Raw genomic sequence first — 21,676 nt, forward strand, 5'->3', positions numbered from 1 at the left:
CCAGATACAGCTAGGTATCAGGGATAGCTTCTAGGTCTGCCTCAGATCCCAACTGCAAATAAAATAACAGATACTTCATTATAAACAGAAAGTCAAAGCAAAGACATAATTACAAGAGCTACTCTTTCTTAGCTCTCTCATCAGCAATATCAAGCTTCATTACAGCAGTATCATAAACTCTATTGAATAGAAACAAGTAAAGGAGAATTACTGTGTTATAAATAAGGCTACTACATCTTAAGAAGTAATACAGCCCCACTACCTGATAAACTCCTCACTTGTTATTAATAGAGGAGAGAGGTAAGAAAACAAGAAGCCAATTCCCCCCTAGATTGTCCTTTTAAGAATTTTAATTCCCATGTCCCACCCACCATCCCAGGTGAAGGGCATATGGTCTGGAATCATGATGCAGGTGGGGTGATATATATAGTGCATCTGGGACAGGTAAGAAAAGTATAATGCTAATTTCTGTGGATGAGGTAGCAGTAGAAGGAATAGAGGAGCTCTAGTACATAGCAATGATTATAGAGGCTAGTTATAAAGGTGTATTTCTTTAGCCTTAGTAAGAAAGCTAAGACAAATAAGGCTAAGGTGAAGTCACTTTTTTTTTTTCTGCTCCTCTTTCTTGTAGCAGTGAATTTTATAAGCTGAAAAAAGTATCTTTTATTTCTTGGAGTTTTATCATCACTAATTCTTTAGTGAAAGCAAAATCTGTTTTATGTACTGCAGGTTTCTCTTGTGATTGCGTTTGAGGAAAAATAAAGAAGAAATAAGGAATAGTAGTAGCAAAAGTAAGGTAAGGCTAACTTATGTAACTCCCTAAATTTTCATATTGATCTGTGTTAAGAGGTGAGCATAGCCTGGTACAGGACCTGAAGGTTGCTCTGCGGATTCATTCAATGTTTGTTTAACCTCCCATGGTTCTTAGGCTATGCAATTATTTTTAAGATTGTAGCTAAAATGTAAGCAGTTAAATTTGGGGTTTCATTGATGTCGAGAAAAGCTATGCTATTTTTTCATTGTTCTATTACTTATTCCTCTCTGTCTATTGGTGCTATAATATTAAGTGGAAAGAAAAGCTTCTGTAAACCAGAACATAGACTCAAAGAAATACATAAGAACAAAGCCCTTACTGTATATGTAAATATCTGAGTTTTGTGCATAAACAGTACTTTTCCTCTGTTCTGAAACATGTATGGAATAAAGAAATAATTGTGATGAAAGGCTACACTATTAAAGGCATGTTTTTGTAATGGAGTATTTGCATAAGCATAAACATGCCAGAAATTCAGTAGAGTTCAAATGCAGTATGATCATGAGCAGAGTAATTAAATTACAATTTAAAATATGTGAACCATCTGCACTGCAATGTGGATCTTAGTACTACATTGGGAAAACTGATGATGAATTTTTTTTTATGTAGTAAAATAAAATCTACTAAAGCCCTACCTATTTTTAAGTCCCTTCAATGCTTGCTATTAGTAGAGCATTCCCCTTGGCCTTGTTGAACTCTTATTAGAGTGTTACACTTGCATAGCTCCATAATTGGCTTCCAAGGCCTTACAAAAGTGGATTCTAATGCATTTTATCCAATGTATTTGTTCTTTAATTTCATAGCCAAAATTAAAAGAATGTGAAAGACAGAGAGCTAGGTAAATGTGTAGGAGAGTTTCAAATAGAGAAATTAAAGCAGGCTGGAGGCTATTCAAAGCAAACACATTTTCCTACTGGTCTCATTTTCATGCTTGTAGCAAATATATGAAAGTGTAGCAGCTGAACTTAATGTCTTGGAGATGTCTCTGGTACTTTGACTTTAAATGTCTTTTGACCTTGAGAGAAAGGCATAGGAAATACACCAGGAAAAGATAGCTGAGTGTTTAATCCAATAGATGATTTCATCTCATCTGCTGTGGTCTTCTTAAACAGAAGAAATGGTAATTATCTTCCCCGTTAAAACCAACATACAGCAACACTTCTGTTTGTGCTGACTTCAAGACCAAAACCCCTGTGAAGATCAGTGAGATTAGGAGTGGCTGTTGGGAGCTTGTTGTGGATGCTGTTGTGGACCCCCTCCTCCCAGAGGCTGTATTTCAGAAGTGAACAGGAAAGACCATGTGCTCTTGCCCTCTGTCCACAGCCTTTTGGAGGGGCTTCTCTTCTGGGTTTTGCTTGGTGTGAGGATAGAGGACTGAGACTTAATGTAATGGGGGTCCAGTAGCATGTTGCCAGGCAATGCTATAAGGTAGCCTCCTGCTACCATTTGATTCTCCTGCAATTTGCACAGCTGATGGCTTTCAGCAGAGTTTCAAGCTAATTTGAGGAGGTTGGGGTAGAGGGGAGTGAACCAAAGGATCATCAGGGGCTCTAGTGGAAAGGGAGATTATACTAAATGGGAGTGCTCTCTGAAAGCAATGATTAAGAAGCCATAATTGGGGGAAAATGACTTATGTTCTAAGAAAACAGGAGAAAAGGTAGAACTAATTTAAACATTCTGAGCTATGCTGATGCAAATCTTATTAAACTAGAAATGCAGACTTAAACTGGTACTTAGCAGGATAGGTTGATGCAATTTCTCTCTGCTGCATTTCCCCTTTAAGAGTGACTGTAGGAAGATTTCAGCATCTTTACTGACCAAGATAAAGGCAGGGAAACTCTTGATTGTTTTGTATTGTATGTGGTTTAGAGGTGTGAGCTTCCTGGAGGAATAATGTTTCTTCCTGGACTGTAATGAGGAAATAAAAAACAAACATGAACTACATGTTTATTTTAGCTCTCAGATTCCTGAAAAACTGAGTACATTTAGAATTGAATTTGCCACTGCATGCTTTTGTAGAATTAAATAAGTGGTAGTATAAAAAGGTAGCAGGAGGGGGAGTTAGGATGGATTTTTTTTTCTAGGAAAAAGCTGTTGCAAGGCTAAAATAAAAGCAAGAATGAAGAGTTGGCTTCACTTAAATAACAGATGCCACCTTACTTTAAAAAAAGTCAAAACTATAGAACGTTTCACAGCAGGACACTATAGGAAACTCAGCTAGCTTGCACAGTAGTGAGATTTTTTTCAATATTGCTTAGAAAAAAGTTACTGCTAGTAAACTTTTTTCAGGACTACGTTACCTTTAAATCTAACAAATTCAAACTGTTCTGTATGAGGATATAATAACTTTCAGTCACTCCCATCCAAATTACACCAAAGTACTCAGAGGTCCCTGTTGTCATGTCCATCAGAAGTTGTCTTCCTTCTGTCCCTTCCCAAAAGGGAGAAAGGAAAGATTTTACAGGCTCCATGTGGAAATCCATAAAGCTAAATTTTTTTAAAAAATATTGAACACAATGGAAGCTGGTGCAGAACTTAGATACTGGATCAAGTATGTGTCTTATGCAGTAGAGTTACAGGGAAGTCCTGAGGAAACAAGTAATTCAACACCTGAGCTGTGATGGCAATCCTGGGTGACTGGTTCCCCTTCAGCTGTGCACACTGCATCTGAATCAAAACTTGATCTCCATTCAAAACCTCTGCAAAAGATAAATGATACACTAGCCAGCTTTCTTCCACTAAGTTCTGAGTATACTGAGCAAAATTGGTCATGAGCAGAATCTTACTGAACAAGAAAATTGCTATGAAGTATTGCAGGTCTACAAAATGCCTTAATGATAATGAATTTCTAGTCTAACTCCTGTGTCATGGGGACCTGACAATAGGTAATTCCATTATTACTCACTCTGAGGGAATTCCTGTTGTCAGCGTTAGTTGAGGGCCATGAACCTCTGTGCCCACATAGTGACACTGATCCTTAAGCTGAGGAGGTACCTGAAGAATATTTCTGGAGTGGCTTTGTAATCCACACGTGTCTTACAGAGAAAGTCTGATGCACAGTTGTACTGAAAAGCCCAGGTAGACTAACTTCTTATAGTCAAAACAACAAGTTACATAGACATAAATTGTGGAAAGCAATATAAGTTATTGTTTCCCACTTCTGGAATAGTGTCAGGAGGGTGTATGGTTTGGGTAGTTTACTTTTATTAACTGCACCTAATGTTTCATCCTTTTGTATACATTTAGAGATAATTAAGTGAGGGAAAACACTGAAATTATCCTTTTTTTGAATAAATATTTCATAGAACTGTATGGTGTAGAGTGAGTCCCATGTATGTTGTTTCTTTTGCTACAGCAATGCTAAATCTGCATATTATCCATTATTAGATGTGTTTAAGGCTGCTTAATATTAACCTGAGAATGTTATTTAAATATACACTGAACTGACTTTTCTAATCTTCCTTACTATTATATATGAATAAGGAAACTTGATGCTGTTCTTCAGTGTGAAATATGGAGATTGACCAGTTTTTAATACAATATAGTGTTTGCCTCAAACATATAGCTCATTGAGATTATGCATGATTTGCATGTCTAATAAATAATGCATATTCCAACTAATTTCAGTTGATGAAACTCCCAAAGATGAGCTCCTGATGGACTGTTGGCAGATAGAAATTTAATAATAATAAAAAAAACAAAAACTCAACTTATCCCAGTTAAAGTCTACTTAGACTTCTAAACAAGATCCCTAAGTGCTGTACTTCTTAACCCTTTTGACAGTTTTTAAGCAGAAGTAGAAAGGCAATATATCTTTACTTGAATAGAAACTATCTTCCGAAGTTAGCACAGTGTTTTCCTATGTTGAATACTCAGCATAATATTAAAACATTCAATTATGTCATTATCAGTTTGGTAGACAAAAGAAATGAAGGGGAAGGGAAGAGAACTCATGAGGCCAGTTTATGAACTCAATTCAAACCACGAGCTTTATTCCCTCTGGTATATGAACCTCCAAAAAACACAAGGAACAGACAAACGTAAATACTTAGCCTCCTGTCCATGTCTAAAAGCATTTCCTGGATTCTGGGTAGGTTTTCATATGTATATTTGTCATGTCTTCCTGCAGAGCCCCATCAGAGCTGGAACATTCAGTTGTAATGCAGTGCTCTTAGACCAGTTTTTGACCAAGGCTGTTATTGCACCTGCATGGGGAGGCTGAGACATCAAAGGCAACACATGAAAGGGAGAAAAACAGTAAATTTAGGGATTTGATTATTTGTGTAAATCATCATAGATACAGCATCTCTCTTTGATGTAGCCAGCACAGCAAAGGGTTGGGAGGTCACACTTAAATTGTAAACTGCTTCCCAGCTCCTCCATGATCCTCCTCCAAAGCAAGATTTTTGTGCAATACAGTCCTACTCCACTTCATTTCCATCCCCCCACTTCCTCTTTTCGTAGTTTTCCTATGAAGTGGTTACTTATTTATTACTTATGGAACTGCTGGTGGGATCAGTACCAAAAGATGTTGATGCAAAACCCAGTCTCCCTCTTGGTTAATGAAGTCTTCAAGCTAGTTCTTCAAATATGGCTTATAAGAGGGCATTTCAATAAAGCCGAAATCTGATTTCCAAAGAACTTGGAGGCAATCTAGAAGCAATGCAATGGAAATTTCTGGCTCTTGCAAAACCATGCTTCTGCTAGAGACAGTGAGCCCAGGAAGGGGTGCACTCACTTGTGCTCCGATTGAATGTGGGAGATGCAAACAGGGTTCCTGACTGCTGAGGTAGCCTAATGCTTAATGCCACTGATGTTCCTCTGATCACTAATCTCACACATACTAGATTAAGAATGTTTTTATCAATAAATTATAAATTAAAATTTGCTAGTGTTCAAAAGCTTAAATGAAATTCATTTGTTATTCTAATCATAATTGACTAAGAGAGCTTTAGCTTGTTTGCTTAAGCTTGTTCTCTGGGATACTGTTATCAATGTCCTCCAAAGAGAATGGAGTTTGGTTCAAAGATCTCCATTAAAGGAACTAGGTAAAGTCTCACATTGCTGACCCATGCCATGTCTGACTTAGAAACTTGGTGCAACTATGTTTACATGAGCTACAATAATTGGGTGGTACGTGTGGCATGAGATCCACAAGGCAAATACAGGTTTGCTATGGGAGCCCTGGCAAGCTTCCAGATTACAATTTAGGCATACTTTGCACTCATTCCTGTAAACTCTTCATGATGAATTCAGGAGAGTTTTAGTGAAAGTTTTTTGACATTGCTATTCTAAAGTTGTGATCCTACTCTTGCGTTTAAGTCACTTTCCATGCTACAAGACATCAGTCTGTGTTTTATTATTTTAACTAAAAAGTCTCTTACAGAATTTCAAGGCCATTCTCCCTCATTTCTGTTCTCAGTATAATGAGGAAAGGACCTTAGAGCTGTGAACTTGAAGGAATAAAGATATTTCTTAACTGGAGCTTTTGGGCACCTTTTGTTATTGATAATTCAATAGGCACTAGTGACATATCAATCACTTCGGGGAAGCGGTATCTCTGAGCTCAAGTCAAACTGTTTCAGCTAACTGGACAATAACTGAAGAAATGTATAGATGAACAGGCAAATTACCCACAGGATATCACAAAGTAATTTATCCCATGGGGCTGTTGAGTGGATTAATTAGTAATGCTTGCTGAAATCGTCACAATTAATGTATTTTATTAGCTTGAATATTTTCCCTCCCTTCCTCTCCCCCCATGAAATTGCCTATGAGAAGTCTATGGATTCTTAAAAATGCGTGTAATTGGGATAACAGTCCATCTGGATTTAAAATGCTTATCTAGCAAAGCAAGCTTCCTGTCTGCTCTGTCACACAGATCATGCAGACTGTGGTCCCCAAACGATGCTGAAAATACATCCCTCCATTTCCTCACCTGCCTTCTGAGTCAGACACTTAGCTGGAGCCAGCTGCCCTGGTTATCTGAGTTTATAACCTCTCCAACTCCTGTCCAGCTCCAGGACACACTAGGACTATCGCTCTCTCTGACAGTGCGTGGTTGTTCTTTTACCCTGCAGTTTGTTGTATAATGCCCTACACCAGCTTTTTGTTAGTGAGGAACAGTGATGTACTATGATAGCTTGTGCATTGGAAACTGAATTATGCTTTCAGTGTGTAATTGATTGGCCATTGTAGGAAAAGACATACCCCTTTAACTCAATGAAGATGACTTGTAATCACAAATAGTTTTGTTTTTTTTTCTTCAGGGGAAAATAAAATACCTTTGGGGTAGTATTTGAGCCTCTACTTTTGAGGGACATGGATAATATTTCAGATCAGACTATTAGTAATTTAGACATACTGTATTGTTACAAACTAGAATTCCAGAGAGCTGTGAGAGGAAACTGCCATTTCCTATCCCATAATAATGCATTATTACCTTAAAAATACTTCAAATGCATCCTGAGGTATAGAAAATTATCCTGTCTTGAATACAGATACGTACAGAATGCATGCAATAAAACAGGAAACGTGTTCTTTGAAAAGCATGTTTCATATACCTTTGTTCCAGTGATGAAACTGGATTTTCTGCTTTTTGCATCAATTTTAATTGTGCTGATCAATGCAGACTGGAATGCATGTGGAAGCCTGTTAGGCTCTAGAGAGGTAAAGAAAAGTACTTTACATTTTCTTTATATGCCTGTGGTATTCTAAAGCACAGTAATAAGAAAGCAACTATACCTGTGTTATAGATTCTGTATTCCGTAGCAACAAAATGGGGCTCTGTGGTGTTCATTACACTTTAAATCTCATGTGGTTCAGGACCAGATTAAATAATATGCATGAAAGCAGGCCAGTCACTGTCACTTCAGAGAAAATAATCCCTTGATGATTCAGAAGGACCCAGGCTCTTTAACACCTGTGGGCAGGTGGTGTGTTGTGGGGGGATTAAAGTTCTTGAATGAGTCAACTGCTCTGGATTAACTTTTAAATTTTCATGAAAATTACATCTAGGAGAGATGCGATGCAGAGTGTTTACTTATTTATTTCTGGCAAAGCCATTTATTCCCATGTGGACATATCATTAGAGGCAAGATCCAGGTATAATTCCTAGAAGATTGAAATAGGACCAACAGCAGGAAAACTGCCTCATGTGCAAACTCTTCCCCTGCCCTGTGGAAGTGGCACTGAGGTCACATGCTTGAAGACTTTTTTCATCAAAATTCTTCTGATTATATTCGTCATAGAACTAAGAAAACACGTTAAGTATATCAGAATAAAAAAGTGATCAGATCTTTCTATGAATATTCATACGCATAGCGAGAGCATTTTTCAGAGGCAGTCTTGGAGAAGGAGCAAACCTCTCCATGATCGCAGCTGCACGACTTATTCCAGCAGAGACTCTGTGCTTTTGCGAGGAGATCTGTCATATCTCAGCCATGTTTAAATTGGCAGCACTGCTTGCGACAAGGTCCCCCAGCCTCTCTGGAGGGGCAATGCTGCTCCAGTGGCTGGGTCTCCAATCACTCCCTGCTGCAAGGTTGTCAGTCTGCTGCTACTCTTCTACACGCTGCTCAGGCTGATTAGTTTTGATGGATGAATTGCTTTGGAAATAGTATCATACATCAGCGTGCTCAAAGTGAGTCTTTCATTCCCTCACGGATGTGATTATCTCCATCCTGCCTTTAGCAGTGTTTTGTCAGAGAGGAGCGAGGTGGCTTTCTTGGGAGGGGGGAGGCTGAATGCACAGCCCTCGCTTGCCAGTCAGTGCCTCCGGATCTGCCTCTGTTCACCCTGTTGTGCCAACCCAAGGAGGTCAACAATATCAAGGAGTATTGCAGATTGCATTAACGCTACTCCAGGTAGCAGCTTTTGAAATATCTTGTGACTGATGAATGACTAAAACCATTAGCATTTCCTACTAATGATTTCCAATTGGTTTCTCTAATAAAGAAAGCCACAAAAGGGAAATGGAAACAAAGCCATGCAGTCTGTGCTAGGTAAAGCTCCTCAGCTGGAAAGATGGTAGTCTTAATAATTGGATCTTTTTTTTGTAAAAGCATACAAGAATAATAACAAAGGAGCCCAACTAATAATTGGCTTTATGTCACTGTTGCGTGTGTAGCACTGAACAGACAAAATACTTCCTGAAAGCCCCAAGGCAGGCTTCAGGGATGTAGTTATGGCCACTTTGTGTCTGCTGCTTCAGCCCCTGGGCTGGCAGGGCAGCTGTTAGCTTTTTGCACCCATGAAGGAGCCTTTCCCAGCTAATTGTTTTGCATAAACACAAAGGGTCTTTCCCTCAAATCTCCCCTCAAAGGCAGCCTTTTAAGAGCTGGCAAGAAGCCTACATCCCCAGTGAGCTGGGCTCTTTGTAGGACCCCTTTTCTGCTCTGCTGCAGATCTGCTTTTGCAGCCCTACAACCTTGCTTGTGGGTAAATTCAGCAAGGTAGCTCAACTGTGACTTTTTGTGTGTGTTTTTATGTGTAACTCTGCCAGCTTCAGCAGCACAGCTTGACCGTAGGTAGGTCTGTATGTGACAGCTAACATCCAGGCTTTGGTCTGTCTTACAACCCCTTCCTCAGGTACCTGCACACCTCTGGGTTGGACCTGCACGCTCTGCCCTGATGTGCCAGTTTCTAGGTGCACAAATATCTGTGAATGTATTTCTGTCCAAAAAGTTATTCTTCCAAAGGCTACTTCATGTTTGTGCTATACAGGTTCACAAACCAAGCTTTCTGTTTATACCTTGAGTATATTCATGTGCAATAAAGCCACATCCAATTCCTTTCTTCCTACACACTCATAACAGAAAACTCAATTAGGAGTTAATCTGCCCAGTGCGGTGCCTGCTTTCCAAGATAGCAAGCATCAAATTATTTTTAGGTGACTGCAGTGCCCTCTTGACCTTGCAGTTTTCCACCAGAGAAGCCTCTGGCTCATCTGCAGCACCCCACGGGCTGATGTGTGCTCTGCACCGCTGCTTATCCTCACTGAGTACTCTTTCCAAGAGGTGCTACTTGCCTGCGCCTCTCTTCCCAGCGGCTGAGGTTTCTTCTGCCACATGCAAGTAGCAATCCATCTCCACTAGCTGCTGCAGTGTCTTCACTGCTCCTGTGTGCTCCTGCTCCTCTGAGCCTATTTGGCAAGGCATTTAATTTTGCCTCACATGTCAAAGTTTGGTTTCTGGACTGTCACTTGAACCCTGTACTAAGGGAGACTGTGATATTTGTCTTAGGAGTAGGAAGGGGTTGGCCAAAATGTGCTAACTGTACCATAGCTTGGGAAGTCACATCTGCCTACAGTGTCTCCATCCCTAGAAATGAGGAGCTATATATTCCTGCTGGTCCTCAAGGTGCTGTGCAGTGCTCCTGTCTCAGGTCAGCTGCTTCATCTGCTACTGACAGAATCACAGAACGGTTGTGGTTGGAAGGGACCTCTGGAGGCCGTTTGGTCCAAACCCCTGCTCAAGCAGGGTCACCTAGAGCAGGTTGCCCAGGACTGTCCAGACGGGTTTTGAAGTACTTGGATACTTGCAGCTTGTACTGCACTTGTTTCAGGGAGAACAGTGCACAAACAATTACAAAAACGTTATTTATATGTCTGTGTAATGGGTTTACTTATGAGAGTTTATCACTTGGGCATGCAGTGGGAGGTTGTTTTAAAACCACAGGCCGTGTTCCTTTACAACAACAAAACCTTTCCCAAACTGCAAGTGTACAACATAAATAGAGACAGAAACACCAGGTAGGTGCAGGTGAGGCAGCCCTGACTGCAGCTGCAGGGCTCCCCACAGCTGCCCTGTCCCCAGGGCTCTGGCTGGTGGGGACTTCTGGGGACCACAGCACCCATCCCTCACATCAGGGACAAGTCCCAGGTTTCCAGGCCAGCACCTTCACTGGGGACAAGCCACTGGCTTCTCATGTTACCTTATTTGTGATCATGTCTTGGGGCTGTGAGTTGAGGGAAAAAAAAAAAATCTGGGCTAGACGTATCCAGTTAATCTGATAAAATGTCAAAATACTTCTGTGTACGAGATAACCATCTGCAGGCTTCCTATGAGTGGTCTGTGAGAAGAATGGCAGCCTTGTTCAGAGGAAATGCCTGGATAAAACAGTACCTTTTGAGGCAGGTAATCTTCGGGAAGATATTCTGTTAGACCAGCCCCCATATTATAAATGATCTGCAGCTCCTACTGCAGAAGAACACCCACAAATAAGTACTTGCCTACCGGTATCATGAAAATTAATGGAACAGCCAGCTCTTGTACGTAAAAAATGATGTAGACTCCTTGCCTCCAGTGCAGCTATGTACTCTTTCACCAGGTGAGTCTATGAACTGACATAATCAGAAACTGTGTCTTGGGAAGCTGTTTTAGGCAGGGCGAAAAAGGATGATGGATGGTTGGCCTTCCTCATCTTAGGTTTGCCAAGTGCCTCCATTCTTACAGTTTTAATTTGTTCCAAAAATAAATGCTAATGCTAAATGCTGAGCTGAAATTTTCCATGCTGGATGTCAGCTTTCTGGTGCTCTTATTTACAATTTCTTCCAGTAGAAACTGTTTGGTAATTTTAATCAAGAGAAAATACTTTTACTGTATTTAATTATTAAATAATTTTGCTGATGCTCTTAAAAAAGACTAAATTCCCATTTTGACGCAATAAAAATGTATTTATGGAATGGGTGATATCTGTATCACAGGAGTTTCCTGATATGGTAAAATTTTTTGACATGACAACATAATAGTATTACACTATTATTTTTCATGTAACATCATTTACAACAGTGCAATAAATAGTATTACTTCATTTCCATTCAGGCTGTTTCTCTTCTCTCATTTCAGTCCCCTATGGACAAAGAGATGCAGGGCAGCATGGCATAGAAGAACTGTAAATTGTAAAAAAGTCCTTGCTGTAAGGCATTGATTTAAACGTGACTTTCTAAATTTCAGCCTCATGCTCAGGTTTCATCCCACTTCTTCCCTTTGCAAATTGTTAACAGTGCAACAACAGTAAGGATAAAATAATTAAAAAAAAATAGTTTCCAAAAGACATTACTATTTTGCTTCAGGAGTTCCCTATAAATCAAAAACTGCCTTGCAGGCATTTCAGAATTGCCTGTTGTAGGTTTTTCTGCACCTCCATCTCCCATCAGAGACAGGGCATAATTGAGCAGAACCAGGAGGACGATTGCATTAACTTTATTTTGAGGTTCATTTTGAGCTGGAATTGGAAACGCAAGACAATCCTCATGTTATTGAGAAATGAGGGAGAGTCAGTTTATGAAACTCCGAATTTAATTTAAACGCTTTAAACTCTGGTCTCTTTTTCCCATTTTTTTTCCCCGACTACTTCCTGTTTTTTATGAACATAGTCATGTAAGATGATAACATTTAGTACACCGTAATGATTCCAGAAGGAAGATATTTCAGTGTCAAATGTGTCACTCGGAGGGGAAAAGCACACCTCAGTGAAAAAGGTTACTTTCAAATTAAAAACAACCCTTCCTCTGGGTGCTTGAGGAGCAGTGCCTCAATTCTTCATGTGGGAGAACAGCATCTGTGTAGTGTTTTGGAGGTACTTACTAACAACGTATTATAAGCCTAAATCCCCTACGATGCTCACCTCTGTGTTATTAAAGAAAAAATATCTGAGACTAGAGGCAGCAAATGAAGGCTCTTATATATATCGTGTGCACTGGAAGTTTCAGATAGTCTGGCCTAGATGCAGCTTATTCTTTTGCTTTATAAGGAGAGCTTCCTTATGTTTATGGCTGAGGAGATTTAAAAAAAAAAAAAGTTTTACATCTTCCCCATGTTGTTTTGGATTCTCTCTGCTTCCTTTTCATTACCACGGTCACCTAATTACTCCCTGTCCATGTGTGTTTCCTCTTCACCCTTCCACCATCTCCCTGCTGCATCCTTTCTGGGTTTCCCCCTCCATTTGTTTTTTTGCTTCAGCCCCACTCCTGGGCCTACTGATCCCGACGTCCTTGTCCTAATTTCTTTTCCAGACTGAACTCATTTCCTTTCTTGGCCATATTTCTCCTGACCCATTCCAAGCTTCCTTTACACCTGCCCAGAGCTGTTTTCCTGCCAAACCCAAAATACAGTAATTGTGCTATGAAAGTCTTTTAACAAGGCCAAATACTGAAAGATGAAGAAAATGACAGTGGTGTTTGCTGCATTGCTGTTCATTTACACAGCTTCTGGTGATCAAAGTATGGGTGCCAGTGAAGACCGTATCAGATGTTGGGTGCCATATATCTCAAAAAACATGTATCTGAGGATAAAAGGACAGACGTATCATTTCAGTAAATTCACGTATCTCAGTTGCAATAATAAAATATTTGATACCAGATGTGGATTTGATCCCTAGAGGAGGAAGATACTGGGGATTATGAAATGAAGCACACTGGTTCTTGCTGGTTTGTTTGTTTTCAGTGCACTAAACTGCCAGAACTTTGTTTTGCATCACAATGATATTACTGGCATGTCTGTGTTTTATCCCACAGGAAAGAAAAAAAAAAAAGGGGAAAAAAAAACCAACATCCCAGTCTACTCTGTTTTATTCTGAGCAAGAATTCCTTCATTTGCATTGCCCTTTTTTATTTCTCACACTTGGAACTCTGGTTTCTTTACTCATTTGAGTGTTAAAGTCCCCTAAGCACTGAGCGTTAACCTTTTTAAAATCTAGATTTGACCAGGACTTGTAAAGTTTCATTCCTCGGAGCCTCTCCTGCTTTAAAATTAGCTAGCACCGTGCTTCCTGTATTACCTCTGCATCATAGGAAACAAGTTACTGTCGGAAGTTACTTCATGGTATTCAAATTGAGAAAGGAGTCTGTGGTCAAAGATTAGCTTTTGTTTTAAATCTGGATGAACTAACAGAAAAAACATACAGAAGGAGGGCACACCCCCACATGCTATACTGTGTATGTCATCTAAAGAGGGGTGATGGCTGCAGATGCTAATGTATGTTGCAGCCGTGGTGTCTCAGGCTGTAATCTTGCCACATCTTAAAGTAATGTAGCATTCGGGCCTGGTCTACATCTGGGAAATTTCCAAAGAAAACCTAAGTGTTATAATGAGTGACGGTGGTGATTTAAGAGGTGACACTTTCCTCTCTGTATTAATCTTAAGCCAATGTCCCAGCATGATGCTAAAGGAAATTATGTTTCTAGAGGTGTTATGCTTTGAAGGAGATGTAAAATGGTGAGTCGTTGCTCATGTCTTTATTTTCTGTTGTGTGATACCCTATGTGGAAGTTCCATTCCTTAAAAGGCAGCTTAGACACAATTGTATTCCTGCAACAATACATTTTGTACTTGTGTTAGGTCTCTGAAGCGCATTAGAACAATATTATTTTCTTACAGTATCTCATACTTACTGAATGTGGGTTATGGCTACTGCCTCGTGGTGGTCTTCGATGAAATAGGGATAAATGTCAGTAAGACTAACTTGCAGAAGACAACTAGTATGTATCTGAGAGCTCTTGCTAACCCTATGTTTCATCTAGCGAGCTGAAGTTTCAAACCTTAGCTGCTGTGATATTTGGCAAAATTATTTGTATGTGCATGCCATGATTCTGAATGCAAGTAGGTACTTATTCTTGCCAGTATTATTTGGACTTGACATTGCATTGTCTTATTGAACCACTGTTCCAAACTGCACCTGATGGGTCTGCCTGGGAATGTATCCTAGCACACTGTGTTTATCTAGAGACAGATAATGAATGGTTGGGAAAAAACACAAACAGGCACTTGCATAGGGAGTCTAATTATGGCTCCCTCTTGGTGGTATCTATAAGATACAGATGTGGGAAATAGCAAGAGGTCCTAATTGATTGTGGTGAAGGGATACTGACAGTGTGAGAAATAAAGGTAGTTATGAGCCAAATATTTCTTTCCCATCCCAAAGAACAATGTGTACTACTGGAAAATATGGGATGACAGAATCAGGTAAACACCAAGTTCACCCTCATTTCCGTCTGTTCCGTAAAATCTCACATGGTCATGTTTTCAGTATTCCCCCACTCCCCCAAATACATATTGGATTTGATAGAATATCTCCTGTTGGACTTCACATTGTCCTGTGTATTCCCTCTACTACATCAACACCTCTCTGTGATGAAGATCAGCTGTACCATATCCCAGATGCTTGTAGACTAGCCAAGATCTCGCTCAAAACTCATCTGTCTTCTTGGCACTTGAAGGTCAGGGGATGTTTTTGAGATTGCTTTCTCTCCCTCTAGTTACAAATGACCAACTGTCTTCCAGCCTTGGAAGTCATCGCTTCCTCTGGGCTAGAGGTCCAAAACCCTGTAGTGAAGAAAACCTTAAGGTATAAAACCACTGTGGACTGGGGTCTTTGTGTGTATTTCAGAGACTTCATCCAGCATGAGGGATTCACTGAGCTGTGGACTACAAGCACAGAGCAAAGCAGGTCAGGATGAGGAACACTTGCAGAGGCAGCTGCAAGATTTAAATAAAGAAAGAAAACAAAAAGAAAAGTAGAGCTTCAGTGAAGATTAATCAATCAGCAGGCAGTAATCACAACTGTTATATATAAACGCAGTCTGCATAAAATGGAGACACAGCAATTAAGTTTGCAACTTCTGTGCTTTTTAATGTGGCTGAAGAAGAGGTTTTAAACAGTGCTGCTAAAAAGCAAAAGAGGAGAGGAGAGAAAAGGAAAATAAAGGAAAAAGAAAATAATATGCCCTCCTTCTGTTTTAACACATTTTCTTTCTGAAACTTCTACTTCTTTTTCCAAAAATGAGCTTGCCTCCATATGTCATAGCTATTCCTGAGGAAAGATGTATGATAAAGCATGCACACGAAACTCTTCGGCTGAGATACACATTTGAAAATCATGCAGTTTAGTGCCCTCAGTCACAATGCAAAACTGTGATGATATTTTGAGATGCATGTATGGCATCAGCTGTGTCTTTGCCAGAAACCCAAGGTACAAACAACATTTTACTACGTTGCCCCAGGAGCAGAGGCCAAATGCTCATCTTGTTGCCTTGATAAACTGTATTGACTCCATAGCTGTGATGTGCTATGGTGCACCAACAGATGACCGCATTCTGTTGCACTTGCTGTTGAGGGTAAGAGTCCTACCTTTGCATAGCATAACCTTACTGCCCTTATTTCTGTTGCAACGAAAGAAGAAAATATTGGGTAAAAATTCAGTCTATCAGACTACTACAATAGCAGATGGACATGGTTAGACACTAAAATAGACATAAAATGTGTTAGACTTAACAGCTAAAAATGTTAAGATACCTTCTTTTTGTCTTGCCACTTTAATCACAATAGCCTTTACAAAATTAATGTGTTATTTTGAGATCTGACCAGATCAAACAGCAACATTAACAGTTAATATAAAACAAAATGTGATGTAAAAGGTTTTATTACTTCCGAGATAGCATGATAGCTACATTTATAAAAAAAAAAAAAAAAGGGAAGAAAAAGAAAATAATAATAATAAAAAAGAGCCCTACTTATAAACCCATCACTAAACCCAAGAAAAGTCCTGATCACTTTTAAGGCAATTTCAGATATTCCCATGTCAACCTCCATTATCCTTTTTCTTATGCTGTAGGAAATTCCACTTACATCATTGACTTCCTGCTGCTGTGGAAAATAGACATTGGTAATGGTTTAGAGTTAGAATTAGCCAGATCTCCAGTTCTCGACTGTGTCAGTTTAATTACCCAGAAATTATCAGTGCAGTCTTTTTCTTTTTCCTCCTTTCTTTCCCTAGCTTCCACTCTATTAAAAAAATCAAGTTTTTGCAAGCCAGGGTAAAAGTAGGATTTAAAGCTCTTGGTGCTGCTCAGAGTAAGAATCTCCCTCAATTTAAAAGCCCTAGTGGGCATAGGGAATCCCCAAACTGCTGGGAAAATCATTCGTTTCTTCAGCTGAGAAGTACTGCAATGCTCGTTTTCAGAGCTTAAAGGTGCAGTAGTAATGCTTGCATTGTCTGAGCCCAAGAAAAGCAGCTGTTTCTCACAATTTAATCCAAAATACAGCCTTGTATGTTAGATTAGGATCGCTGCTGCTGCAAGTCACAGTGTCTGATAGGACCTGCCTGTCTTTCTGACTGTTTTCTGATGGTTTCCAGAGGTACCATGTAGCTGATATGCTGGTGGGAAGTTTCTGCTGGATAAGGATGTGGCAATGACCATCAATGGACTATTTGGGGAAGATTTTTAATTCTTGTAAGACACGTGGCTGACACACTGGTGTGTCTGAAGCACATGGGATTCAAATGGGTGTTTTTAGGACTTGTGTTTCATCCCCTCTTCTCAGTCTCACTGTGCATGACAGTGTGTATTTGCTGCTCATATCTGGCAAGCACAGGAAACAGAGGAAAGGAGATGATCCCTACAGTACTGGTAGCAGCGCGTGCTTTTTGCTGTGTCACATATTTATAGCGTTATCAGGGATGTTATCTTAAGACCATACAGCATCAAGAACAGCTGATCACTTTGACTTTGGAGGAGAGATTCAGAGCCTAAAACGGCAAACACCATCTTTCCTTGAGAGTAATTGCTTTGTGGTTTTTACATTCACACCTCTATGTTATGGAGCGTGAATGCCATGACTCCTTACCTTAGTGCTGGAATGACTATTTGTTGTCTTTCTTGTTGATCTTTATAACGAGCATTGCATTTCCTTTTATCCTCTGTCCCCATTCCCAAGTGAGGGCACTTCCACGCGAGGAGGAGTTGTCATGCTCATCTGTTCCCACCTTCCTTTTTGGTTTCTTTTTCAGCTGACAGTGCTTGCCAGGAGCTCAGTCCAAGGGCAGAGCTTCCCAGTCTGGGCTGCATTCTTGTTTATTCAGATTATTTTGCTGGGAGAAATGCCCTGCTGTGATACCAGAGAAGAAAACAAAGCGGGAGATTTGATTAATGAGCTGCCCGTTGACATGGGGATGTGCAGGCAGATTAGTCACAAGAGCTAAACCTGGGTGCTGAGAGGGCTTCTCAAAGTGTGAGGATATTTGCATGTTTCATTCTCTAGACTGGCATCTCAATTCAAGCTTTTGGATGCAGCTCATTAGTAGCAAAACTGGGAGGCTTTGCCATTTGTCAGATTACATGGTAGTAATTAGTGCAGTCCTATTTTTTGTCATTAAGCTTGTGTCAAAATTTCTCTATTCATTATCTGTGGAAAACACAAAACAATCAACATCCATTTTACTGTAAATACAGTTGAATATCCTTGCTTTCTTCAAGATGTTATCTGATATTCCCCCAGTTGCCCCTGCTGCTTGCCCTCTTCTTTCCCTACCATGCTTTGGAGAGACTGACTGAGGATGGCATTAAGTTTGAGAGTTTTATATCATCTCTGTGAGCAGCCTTGAATACTTACCAAGACTCATTTAATACAAGTAAATGATACATAACTTTAATAACCTAGTAGCTGTGTTTATAGTCATACCCAGAGGCTTAGCATAGGCCTATACTTTGGTAATATGGATGGTGTAGCAAAGCAAGGCAAACATATGAAACCAACTCTCTGGTTTAGCCCTACCAAGATACAAAAGTTGGTTAGTGGTAACAGATAACTCCCTGGGACCCGATGTACCCTGCCCTGTTGATGCTGCCTTACAGAAGATGCAGAAGGTGAATGGTGGAGACAGTACATCGATCCAGACCACTCTCCTTGTTTGATCCCAGGGGAAAAAAAGCCATGTTTGCAAGTCAAGGATGATGCACTGCATTTTTTACTATACCCTTTGATTCTCAAGGGAAGAGAATTTAACACGCTAAATTCAGCTTTTCAAACTGTTCTTGGAAAACAAAGGAGGAAGTGGGGTCGTTAGATGTGATGATTGCAGACAAACACTCAAGGATGTGTCTCCTTCCAGTGAAGCCCTTTTCACATCCTCGGGCATCATACAGGTATTGCAAGCATTCAAGACTCCAAAAGACAACAAAACCCATCCCACTTCCAAACTTTATTCTTCTCACTCCCCTGTTACCAGCTGGAAATAGGCGGATCGCTAGCTTTGATGTCTAGGCAGTGGAAAAATATCCCTCTCTGCAAATACAGGCAGGGACAGATTGTCATAGCAATAGACAGACATTCACTCCCACACCAGATAAATTCATCCTGTGAAGGATCGCTTTAGTGCTGGATAGCAAGAATTTTACTGGGAAATAGACATAGTGATGAACAAGGCAGAAATGCACTGAGGGAAAGTCTAATTGATCTAAAGGATATTTTTTACTGCCAAATCAGAAGTGAGCTAACAAAACAAAACCAAAACAAAAAACGACGACGAAAACCTCATGAGGAACTGGGCATTAGTTTTTCTTGTTCTGGGGTCCCAGAGGTGTCCTGTGCATGGATGGCTGGGTGCTGGTAGCCAGGGGCAGGACACAGGGCACACACCTTGAGGATTCACGGGTGAATCTCACCTCCCCTTCTGTTTTTCATGATCATATGCCACTGCTAGGCGGTACCTGGAGAAAAGTGCACATAGAGACTCACACAAAATTGTAACTGTTGATTTTTTGACAGCCCCACTGCAATAAGGTTCATGGTTTCTTTCAAGGTTTCTCAAGAAACATGGTGTGTACACACATCCATAAAAGAAGAGCAGAGAGGTCTCTCTGATGCCTTGCCCTCACTCCTGCTCTTTGTCCCTGCCCTTTCAAGGCACCTGCTTAGCCCAGAGGTGGTCCCCAAATGCTCATGTAGGAAAGCCACCAAGAAGAAGACTTGGAGGTGTTCCTGTCTAAGTCCCCACAAAATGTAGGGACTTCTTTTACACTGTCTTCTGCAGTGAGCCTGTAACAAGTGTGCAAGCATAGCCCAGGCCATAGAGCAGCCTAGCAATCTCATGGAGTTTTGTCTCTTTACTTACAGCATCCAATTTTCCAGTTTCATCCTAACAGCAAGTGAGAAAGACAGGTATAGGGAATTTTTACTTTCAAGCAAATATAGCACCTCTTTATAAAAAGTCAAACCAAATCTTTAATAGATCTCACCCCCCTTCATTTAAACAACAGGCAGCTACCAGGGACAGCATTACTGCTGTCAGTAATTGTAAAAAAGCTTCTACAGTATAACACAAATTGGCTCCCAAGAGTCACAGGAACTAAACGTAATGGTCCATCAACTCTAATTTTCCTAAAATGTGGTCGGTATGAAATGCATTAGAGGAGGGAGTTAAAAATTCTGCATCGCAGCTATTTGCTTGACCTGCTCTCCCAATGGGCATTTTTTTCCTAGGTTTATGCTCTGAAATACAACAGTTCCCTTCCCTTCTTGTTAGTCTCTTGGGTAGGGAGGGGATGCCTATTTTTGAAAAGTTCTGATCATTCTTTCAATAAAAATAAATGCTTCTTTTTTTTTTTTTCAGTCATGCTAATCTTCTCGAAATATCTTGGGGTAATGAGTTCCACCAGTCAGTGTGAATATCTATCTCCTCTGAAACATGGCAAACACAAACCACACACCCACTGAACACCCCTTCCCATCATTTTTGAGTTTCTAAGAACAGGTAAGCCTAGCTTACTTCCTTAATTTCCTTCTTTATTCTGCTTGGTTGCATGTTTTCTTTCAGTCATCTCTTCTCTAAAGTACAGAGGCCAATCTTCTCTGTCACTCAGGGCAGCTGTCCCTACCCGTGCACACCCATGCGAGGGCCATCTGTGGGCTGGCCTGGAGCCACTCGTCCTGCTGGAAGATACGTTCCCATCTCCTTGAACATACAGCAACTGCTTTAAAATAAGAGCCTTGCATTTGCTTGCTTCAAAGGAGCAATTTCTTGGCTGCCTCGTTTCTAACCCTGTTGCCAGCCTGACATTTGAAAAGGGATGAATCACTTCACTTTAATTGCGGCTTTTTGTGGTGAGTAACAGATAGGTTATTTTGTAAAACAGCACAGAAGACCATAAAGGTTTAGAAGAAGTTTTCCTATTTATTGCAGAACACCTTGTTTTCCTGTTAGTGCAAAGACTAAAAGACACAAAGACACTCTTCCCTATAATCAGGTTACAGCATCACAATATGGCTCTCTTTATAGGGGTCATTAGGTCTTTTATTTGGGGAAGAGAGTTCTTTCCATAGCTTTGGTGAATTAACTCTTTTGTCTGTAACAGAAGGTTCTTCCCTCGAGCAAGCTTTATTTAGGCTCTACAAAGCAATCTCAACTGCCTGGAACTTGCATATTTATTTTGCTCCCTTTGTTAACAGAAAAAATTATTTTTCTGAGGAAAACACTACACAAACTTCATGCTAGCTCAAGTGTCTTTTCTTTAGATACTGGTCTGTTGTTCATATGCCATTTGCCCTTGGAAAGAAAACCTTGGAATAGCTACTACAATATTCAAAGAGTGTAAGACTGTATGGGAAGGCCACCAATGAAAACTCTCTGGTGTTCATTACCTAACCTAACTTCTGCAGGGCAAAAGGAATGTATTTGGATTTCTATTCACTAAAGCATCAATTAAAAAAAAAAAAAAAAAGGGAAAAAAAAAAAAAGAAAAGAATGCTTTTCAAAGTAAAAACTTGTCTTCATTCACCAGAGTGGGGTATTGTTTCTGATTTGCTTCTTTCCACAGCCTTAGCTTCCATCCGAACACAGCAGCTGCTGGCAGCACTCTGCAACTGGACTTAATGGAAATGGAAGTATGTGCATGTAAATGTTAGAAGAGCCCTTTGCTACAGCTTTCCATTTGGGGAAATATGCAGCAGAAAGTTGCTGTTACCAGGCTCTTACTTGCTATCTTTTCATGTCCAAAGAACTCCTCTACAAAAAGCATCGTTGAATTGAAAAAAGTTGTTCTGGGCAAAGATTTTAACGTCTGCCACAATTAAGACTATGAAAATAA

At 40.1% G+C, this 21,676-nt stretch overlaps 1 long non-coding RNA gene across 1 annotated transcript in view; it reads left to right on the plus strand.

Annotated features, from left to right (window-relative positions):
- Positions 1–216: 216 nt before the first annotated feature.
- LOC106042418 (uncharacterized) overlaps positions 217–21,676 on the plus strand; it is a 22,809-nt gene continuing 1,349 nt past the window's right edge. Inside the window, exons 1-5 of the long non-coding RNA XR_010831085.1 lie at positions 217–591; positions 730–796; positions 20,203–20,343; positions 20,453–20,693; positions 21,407–21,676. The exon at positions 21,407–21,676 is cut by the window's right edge and continues 1,349 nt beyond it. This is a non-coding gene — a long non-coding RNA (uncharacterized lncRNA). The remainder of the gene's footprint in view (positions 592–729; positions 797–20,202; positions 20,344–20,452; positions 20,694–21,406) is intronic.

The sequence above is a fragment of the Anser cygnoides genome, chromosome 4 (genome assembly GCF_040182565.1).
Source record: "Anser cygnoides isolate HZ-2024a breed goose chromosome 4, Taihu_goose_T2T_genome, whole genome shotgun sequence".
Lineage (NCBI taxonomy): Eukaryota > Metazoa > Chordata > Aves > Anseriformes > Anatidae > Anser > Anser cygnoides.